The 9,556-nt window shown below is 44.9% G+C and overlaps 2 pseudogenes; one reads left to right on the forward strand and one right to left on the reverse strand.

Moving 5' to 3' along the window:
• The first annotated feature begins 858 nt into the window (after positions 1–858).
• Positions 859–2,278, forward strand: LOC121045569 (annotated as a pseudogene).
• A 4,617-nt stretch (positions 2,279–6,895) lies between these two features.
• On the reverse strand, positions 6,896–7,562 carry LOC120850216 (annotated as a pseudogene).
• Positions 7,563–9,556: the final 1,994 nt, after the last annotated feature.

Raw genomic sequence — 9,556 nt, forward strand, 5'->3', positions numbered from 1 at the left:
GGATATGTCCGTGCTGTCGTTTTTGTACCCAGCTGGTCGCCGTTTCCTCTTCCCTATTCGTTTTCGAGGAATTCGTCCCCATATTGTGCAGAAAGCCGGCGCTTGTTTAACTTATTCATTCCCTTAGGGGCTTCTCGAGTAAGCACGAAGCCAGGTTCAAGTGCAATTGCCTTTTTTTGTTGGTAGGCTCAAGAAACACCCCAATGGAAGGACACTTTGTTGTGAAACCTATGGAGTGCTCCAGATGAAGCGATGATGCGTGTGTGTGGACTGGTCTTCCACGTTTGGCATTTCGGACAAAGACGCTGCGGTGGTCGTCGGACATTCGTGGAGCACCAGAAGGCCTCACTTTGCCTTCTTTTCAGATTTTCCCCTATTTGCTTTCGAAGTCTTTTGACCTGCTATGTTTAGGCCTTCTTCCGAGTATATGCCATAAGGAAATTATGTGATCATCTGTGTCCCTGTTCGTTTCGGAGTGAAAAATAAACGAAAATGTTCACTAACGTGGGCCAATGATGGGCCAATGACTATTTTGAGAAACAGTTGATTCTAAGTTATAACAATTATTGCAAATAAATTATGCACATCAAAATGCTCAAACGGCGAATGACTAAACAAGGCGAATGACTGAGTGGACACGGCAACACCGCCAAGACAATGTCACCAAGCGTGCCATTTTTTGTGCAGATCATCGTTGGATGCTTATCCGCAGCCTTGGACGCAACACCGACTTTATCTGCGGATGGAAACTCCGTTCATCGCCTTGTCATCAACGCATCGCAAGGGCTGCACGTGGGCAGCGTCTTGAGCGCATCTCCGATGGGCATGGTGACGTCATCGCTTCTTGAGGAATCAGCGCCACCGATGGATATAAAAGGAATACCAGCGTCTTCAGGCCTCAGTGGACACGGCAACACCGCCGTGACAATGTCACCAAGCGTGCCACTTTTTGTGCAGGTTGGTGCTCGTAAGTTTGGTTTTCATATTGATCATTTTTGCTTGTTAGTGTTGCCGTGTTCACATGTAGTCCTTGATTGTCTACGTGAGTGTTTCTCAACAGCGGTGCTTTTACTAAAGCTATCCGGAGATGTTGAGGAAAACCCCGGACCGATTACGCAAGAAATGTTCAATGAAATGATTCAAACTCAGAAAGAAATCCTGTCTAAGATTTCAGAGATACAAACAAAACAGGCATCGTCCGAAGCAACGATGCTCCAAATGCAGAACAGACTACTGACAATAGAAAAAAAGCTACAAAGGGTTGATGAAACTGAGGCTAGACTTGAAAAGCTCGAACACTCTGTCGGCGGTTGCGACGCCGAAATTGAAACACTTGCCAGGCAAATTGACGAGTTAGAAAATCGTTCCCGACGAAACAATCTTATTGTTAGAGGTAGTAAAGAAGTTAGCAAAGAAACCGAAGAAATTTTACTAAAAAGGGTGAATGATGACGTTTTTGATAAGATTCTAAATAATAAACTAATCTCTATTGAGCGTATACATAGGCTTGGAAAAAAGGTTTCAGGTAGAGACCGTCCGATTATGCTCAAGGTTTCAGACTTCCGAGATAAACTGGCTATTTTGAAGAACTGCTTCAAGCTCAAAGGTACCCACCCCAATCAGCATCTGTGAAGATTTCTCTAAAAGGGTTGTTCAGATCCGCAAAAACCTGTGGAATTCTACGGCAGAAGAGAGAGGAAGGGGTTCCAAAGTGAAATTAGTATTCGATAAGCTAAGAGTGGACGATGCCCTTTATGCCTGGAATGAAGCCATTAATGAGAGGTTTAAGTGCCATGAGGGTCCCCTCATGGCACTTAAACATGACTTGTCGTTGCGATCTGTGGTTGGAGCTGTAGGGGGGCATTTGCCATTGCATTGTCATAGTTGTGGGTGCAAACCTATCTTCAGTAAGACTAGTATCATTGGCAATGGTAGGGAAAGAGTGAGTAGAGAAATTTTGGAGGCGCATGCAATCACCAAAGCCGGCGCGAACTGCGTAAGCCAAACGTCACTGGGCCTGAGTAGCAAAGAGATGTTTTTTTTGGACACGTGGTGAATTTGTCATGTGACGTGGGCGGAGTTGCTGTTTTCTTTGTTTTGTTTCCTTGTGATTAAATTTCAGTTGAGAGTCAGCGCTTGTCCTGTCTGCACTTCCTCTAGTCCCCGTTTTCTGCGCGCTGTTTGCCTTTTCGTCCCCTCGAGACTCGCATAGAAACCACCCCGGGAGATGAAAATAAGTGACGAAAATTCAAAGAACCTGTGTGCTTCAAGATCATGAACAGGAATGCCAGAAGTATTTTGAATAAAGTCGATGTAATTGAAAGCATAATCCTGGAACATGACCCTGATATCGTCGTAATTACAGAAACGTGGTTGCATAAAGATGTCCTCGACTCTGAAGTAACTCCCCCGAACTACACAATAGTAAGAAAGGATAGAGAAGGAAGAGGAGGTGGAGTTGCTATCATGATTCAAAATAACATTCAGTTTTCTGCTCTTGATGAAGTATGTGACGTTGAAGCATTGTGGATTAAAACTAAGCTCAATAATAGTACTGTCTTTATTGGTGGAATGTATAGGCCTCCGAATTCGCCGGCTGATGTGATGATAAAGCTTCAAACTTATATGGATTTGAATCTACGTCACGAGGACAACATATTACTTTTGGGGGATATTAACTTACCCGGGGTAGATTGGTTATCACTTTCTCCTGGATCGACGGAAGTAGCTAGCTGTGACCAATTAATAGAGCCTGCGTTTTGCTACAATCTAACCCAGGTTGTAACTGATCACACAAGAGTGACTTCAACAAGATCATCAATTTTGGACCTAGTTTTTATATCGGCACGCTTGAAATCGTTTCTTTCCGGCTGTGAAACTATTGAGGGCCCTTCGGATCATAAAATGGTACTTGCGTCTTTTGAAATGACCCCAAATATCACGCATAAATACTCACAAAAGACGTTTCTAAGTTTCGGGGCTGCCGATGATGTCAGCATGCTCGATTATCTTGAAGAGTCATTGGATGACCTCACGTTTCTTTTCCAATACAATGCCAGTACTGACACGCTATGGAACTTCTTTACGAACATGACTAAGCAAAGCCTCGAGCGGTTTATTCCAAAGTATAATAAAAAATTAGGAACCAAAACACCTGGATTAATAGGGAAATAATACATGCAAAAAGAAAACTCAAACGGAAGAGAGCGCGTTCACATTATTCGAATATCAAGGATAAACCATGCATTCACCGCATGAGTCAGGAATTAAAACGGCAAGTAAGGAAATCTAAAGAGAAATTTCACAATGTAACACTTAAAAAATTTCTCAGGGAGGCACCACACAAGTTTGGCGGTGCGTTAATCCCTCGGTCAAATCGCGTAGCACTAGCGATGAAACCAATGATGAAGAGTGCACGGAACAATTTAACACTTTCTTTTCGTCTGTGTTTATTGATGACGATGGAAACTTGCCTAGATTTGTTGACTTTTCAGATAGCCCTCCTATTAAAGATATAGAAATAAACGAGGAAGGAGTTTTGAACCTTTTACTTAATATCAATACAAAACAGAGCCCCGGGCCCCACGGAATTCCAAATGAGTTTTTGAAAAGGTACGCAGTTCGGGTCTCCAAATATCTATCCATGATTATCAAGTCATCCATCAATAATTGTTCTTTTCCTAGTGCTTGCAAATGCGCGAAAGTGGTTCCTATCCACAAAGGTGGCAGTGTGTCTGACGTAAGCACCTATCGGCCCATTTCGCTTGTTAGTACATGTTCGAAGCTGCTTGAACATATCGTATCTAAACATTTAATGGATTATCTCGAAGATTATAAATTATTGTTCCGATCCCAGCATGGCTTTTGGAAGGGACTTTCCAGCACAACCCAACTTATCGAAACTGTACATGACCTTTCTTATACGATTAATTGTCGCGGTCAAACTGACGTAGTGTTTTTGGACTTCGCGAAAGCGTTTGATAAAGTGTCGCACTCTAAGCTATTACTGAAAATTTACGTAATTTTTAAAAATTCAGCCGTCACACAGTGGTTTTCATCGTATCTTTCTTCTAGAGAACAGTCTGTAGAAGTTAAGGGGTAAGTCTAGCCTTTCACCTGTATCTTCAGGGGTTCCCCAGGGGAGTGTTTTGGGTCCCCTTTTGTTTTTAATATTCATAAATGATCTGCATAAAGACATAACCGTTCCAATCAGACTATTTGCAGATGACTGTGTGATATACCATAGAATAGAAACTCCAGATGACCAGGACGAACTAAATCGTAATCTACAAAAAATTCAACAATGGTGTGATAATTGGCAGATGGTGTTAAATCTTGGAAAATCAGTCTTCATGTCACTATCTAGAAAAAAAAATATTTTAGCATACAACTATCACATTGACGGCGTCGGACTTAAAAGAGTAAAAGAGCATAAGTACCTAGGTTTAGTATTTACACCAGACCTACGTTGGAATACCCACATTGATAAAGTCTTTCTTAAGGCCAACAAAGCACTATGGTGCCTCAGGCGAAACCTTACTAGTGCAACTCCGGAAATAAGAAGCCTCACTTATACAGCTCTGGTAAGACCGATTATTGAGTACGCGAAAATTGTGTGGGATCCACATACTGTAACAAACTGCCATAAATTGAAAAAAATTCAGCGACTTGCTTCCAGGTTCATCTTTAACAAATTCGGCCAAGCATTTTCTCCTACAAAACTATGTGAACTCGCAAATCTCCCAACTTTGAAATCGAGGACCAAGTACGAAAGATTGATATTCCTTTTCTAAATTATACATAACTTTATAAAGATCAACAAATCGGATTACTTCGAAATCAGCACTAACGAATCCATCTGTACGAAATGATTGTTTTAAATTCAGTTTTTTCCCTAGAACCATCAAAGAGTGGAATATGCTGCCCGATTCTGCTGTCTCGTCAACATCCCTTAATGCCTTTTTAGAAAGTATACATAATATTGTCGAATGTGACAGTCGTGAAAAGCCGTATTCGTACAAATACTGACCAAGTTTCAGCTTTCTTGTGAAATGTTAATACCTGTGCTGCTTTCAGTTTTGTAACTTTTTCTTGTGCGGTCTTGTGCAATCCATTGTCTTGTTTAATAACTCTTTGTATAGTGGTTACTTTCATCTTTTATTTTTGTATACCCACAGCTGTAATAGCATAATGGGCTGACAGTATTAATAAATGAATGATTGAATGAATGATTGAAAAAACACCCTTTGGGTTTAAATTTTTCTAATCTCAGTTGACCAAAATATTGTTTTGGTTTGTGATTTCAGGAGTCCATTTTTGTACTGTAACGAGAAAGTAACGGCGTTACTGTTTTCGCAGTAACCGTAAGACGTTACTTTTGGAAGACGGGAACCGCAACTGTAAGAGAGTTACTTTTTCCCCCTAGGTATCTGTAACACTGTTACTTCTTGCTGGTAACGTGCCCACGACTGCTCCGATACTCTGCCGGAGCCGCATTTGCTTCATCAAATCGTCATTTATCTCGCGGTAATGTAATTCCAACTTTAACAATAAAGTACTAAAAAAACGACTTACTTTTGATCATTTCTTGTCGACTCGCTGACGACCAAAACCCGGGTCATCGCTGACAGGCGATGACTCGCGGCCGAATCGATTAAAGAATCCGATCGCAGATGGTGGTCGTGGGACCCGAGAGATCAGTGGACCCGATCCCCGAGTTCCTTCGCGCGTTTCCTACCCGGGATGCCCGGGATGCGAACAAAGTGAAAAAAAGAAAGAAAAAAAAAACTCTTCATAGGACAAAATAAAAGCTACAGACGAACAACAGTAGCAACGACTGTAGCCAAGCCAAAACCAAGCTAAGAAACGGATTGCGAGCCAGCAGAAACCGAAACCAAAATAAATACAATTTTAGGGGCGTACGTTTTGGCCTCTAATAAAACAAGTAATTGAATGTGGCGTAGTTTCGCGTCATCTGGTGCAAAATGGCAAATTCGTTCCACCCCTGCTTACGCCAGAGAGTCATGCATTGCGTCGGAGGTTTGGGAAAGTTACGTGGATGACGTCATGCCCCCCCCCCCCCCCCCCCCCCCCACGTGAGTGCGCGAGTGCGCGAGCAGCGCGAGTGTGGCCAGACGGGGCCAGGCCGAGCGAGACTTAATGCGCCACGTGCTACCTCTCACGCCAGCCAGCGTGGTTAAAGTTGGTAAAATGGTTAAAGCTGCTGCGTAGCGGCAGCAGCGGCAGTTTTGTTTCTCTTCGGAGTCAAACGGCGTTTCAGGTGTCGCTCTTCCTTTGAATAAGTCGCACCGTGGGGCCCGGTACAATGACAGCACGTGCTTCCTTGCCGCATATGTGGTAAGTATTACATACCTCTTTATAGTGCTGCGGAGTCGCCGCTCTCTAATGATTCCGGAATCAATCCGCATTTTCGCGGCCTCAGAATGAAACGGGAATGGAGTGGCGGCAGCGCTGGAAGGTATGGGCTTGGTTCTTATGCAAGCTATGTCGATTATCATTTAGGGCCTACGGGCCGATGACGCAATTCGCTTGGGCATGGTAAGCGACTTTCGAAACAGCATCATTGCACTGGAGGTGACTGACGGCTTGATTGTCTCCTATTCCTAACGAGGCAGAGGGCTGCGGAACCTTTACCTTCACTGGCTTATCCGCCGACGATGGATGTGGCCCGTCCTCGTGGCGTCACTTCCTCTACTCCCGGCCGCCATGAGGTACTGAGAGGTGGACGCTGCCGCCGCCGCCGCACGTGCGCCGCACGGAATTATCGCTACGGATACTGTACCGCCCGCACAGCGCGATGGCGAAAGCCACTCGCCATGAGTTCTGCCTTTCTATTTCGGTGAGCTTGTGGGCCCCAGAAGGGCTCGGTATGAGTCTAAAGTGAGGATGTGCGACGGCGTCGATCCGTACGCGCTACGCGTCGGCGCGGACGCCATGCGGACGTGCAGCCAGGCGCGACGCACGTGAACATAGTGGCACTGGATGCCCCTAACTCTTTCACGAGTGGGTGGGTGAAGAGCCTGACAGCGATGCGGCCCCCATCGAAGCGTATCGTCGTGCTGAGCGAGGCGAGTTGACAGGCAATAAAACAAGTCTTTATGAGAGTGCCAACTCCGGCAAACAACGATACGCGGCAGGCACATAATGGAGGGTTGACGAGTCTTTATTGTCAAAAACTCGGAGGACTAAACTAAATACTAGGTTCGGTGACGTACACGCTTCCGGTTGAATTGCTTTTCAGAGGTAGTGTTCGTGCGAGGTGAAGGAAGATCGGCCGCTGGCGTCTGCTGGCATTAAGTAAGGACGACCTCAGCTTCTCTTCCAACGGCGTAAAGAAAGGCGCTCACCCGTGTTCCCGCGTTGCGCAGGTGAGGTCCCGATAAGATGCTGTAGCGCTCCCACGTTGCAATCCAACATTTCCAATTGCTTGTGTCGTAGTCGAGCATTTTCGAGGTAGACTTCCCGCCATTTTCGCCATTGTGCTCCAGGCGGCGCTTTTCTCTTCTGTCTGGTTTTTCCTGGTTGCCCTCCGATCGCTGAACTGCATCATTCTATCCTCGAAGTTCATCGCTGCCACCATGGCGTGTGTGCAGTTGGGTCCAAAGGAGCGCAGATATGGTTTTGACATTTTCGTGTCTATCAGTACGCCAACTTCGGCAATGGCGTCCCTTCTCTACCGCGTCCGTCCGACGTTGGTTCGACGTACCTCGCATATGCAGCGCTATGTGTCAACAGCGCGTACCACTAATCCGCACCGGCAGGCCACAGCGGCCGGCGAGCTGTGATTGACCAAAAGATCAATTTATTTATGAAAAAGGAAAAAAAAAATACTCTAGGTATTTAAATAAATGTTTTAATACATTTTTATATATGCACTAAATGTTCATTTAGGTAAACACGTTTTATGCCACTAATTATATTTTCCGATTAAAAAAATTGAGTTACTTACAATTTAATTACTTTTTTTTTATAAATGCATGAAGGTACCTAGTAACCTAATTATATTTTCCGATTAAAAAAATGTAGTTAATTAAAATTTTATTGCTTTTTTTATACATAAAGGTACCTAGTAATTAAAAATTTCCCTATTTGTATAAATCTAAAAATGCAAGTCTTTTTAGTTTTCTTCATTAGCAAAGGTCAATACACCCCCAACTTGTCAAAATTGGTGCCCCATGTGAACTGGGAATGGAAAACCATTTGAGCTCCGACTGCGCATTGCTTCAACCAGTTAATTAAATCCCTAACTGGTCCCAGTTTACTCCCACTCGTTCCCCAACTGCGCATGGTCAAACCAGTTTACTCCCAATTGGAAATGGTTCAAACCAGTTGACCCTTTAGCTGGTTCTTCCCAATTGACACCAGCTACCGTAAAATTCGAAACAAACTCTCCCGCCCTCAAAACCGTCAGCTCTATCTGCTTCCGCCAACAGCCGCCGGAGGAGGAGGGGGACAGGGCCGTACGGGTATGGCCGGACCTGGATGAGACTTTCCTCCTTTCACCATGTTCGCACCGCGCCCGCCAGCACGTGGTCACGCGGTTCCGAGCGGATGAGTTCTCGCTGCTCACTGATGGCTCTAAAGAGAGATTTTCACCGGAACCCCGCACCTACCCCATCAACGTCACTGTGCATGTGACCCAGAAGACGACGTACAAGTTATGAGGTGGCAAAAAACCTGGATCTTTTTCATATTTTTAAAATAAAAACTAGGGTATCCAGACAAAATCTGTTTTTTGTAGTTCACTTCAGAAGTGTCAGGCATCAACTTGCACAATTATTTCGGCAAAGCCCTGAAATTGTTGCACAGCTCCTTTAAAGAGTGGGTCGTCAGCGATTTACTGAACACCGGCGTGCCATTACTTAGCTTTCGTCGAAGTTCGGCTTTCCTGTTGTTTTGCTGTAGCGAAATGTCAAAATTCTTGTCCCATTCCCGTATCCGGTCGAGCTCGGAATCGTCGAGACGTCTGGTGTACTTTTTTTCCGTTTTCACGATGCCATTGGACGTTCTAGATTTTCTTTGCCACTGTGTAGGAATGCATTAGCCCACCTGACACCGTCAAAAGAAGCGACAATGTTGTGTATCGATCGGGCTGCAAAGTAGAACTGGATCCTTGGGCTGAGTTTGGCAGATTAGTGTTGCCTGGGAGTGATCCGTGATAAGGGTGCAGAGCAGCGAGGGGGGGGGGGGGGGTTGCTTTCACGGAACGGTGCAGAAATGTGAATTTAGAAAGGGGGGGGGGGGGTCTGGCTGGCTTGCTCGGAATTTTACGGTAGTCCCAGTTGAAACCACTTGAGATTACAACTGGTCCCAGTTAGATATTTTCGCCCGGGGACTAAGAAATGTGCTTGTACTTACTGCATTAGAATTTGCAGCAGCTTAGCTGTGTAAACTCGGCACCGCCACCTCAAAATCATCAACACTGGTGTGCTACAAATGCTGCACAATTACAGAAACGCAGCGAGAAAGGTAAACGCACGACCTGCAGCGTGATGCTACCAGACATCAAACGCTGCCTTGGCCACTATAGCACTTC

The sequence above is a fragment of the Ixodes scapularis genome, unplaced genomic scaffold (genome assembly GCF_016920785.2).
Source record: "Ixodes scapularis isolate PalLabHiFi unplaced genomic scaffold, ASM1692078v2 PGA_scaffold2__306_contigs__length_199485367, whole genome shotgun sequence".
Taxonomy (NCBI): Eukaryota; Metazoa; Arthropoda; class Arachnida; order Ixodida; family Ixodidae; genus Ixodes; species Ixodes scapularis.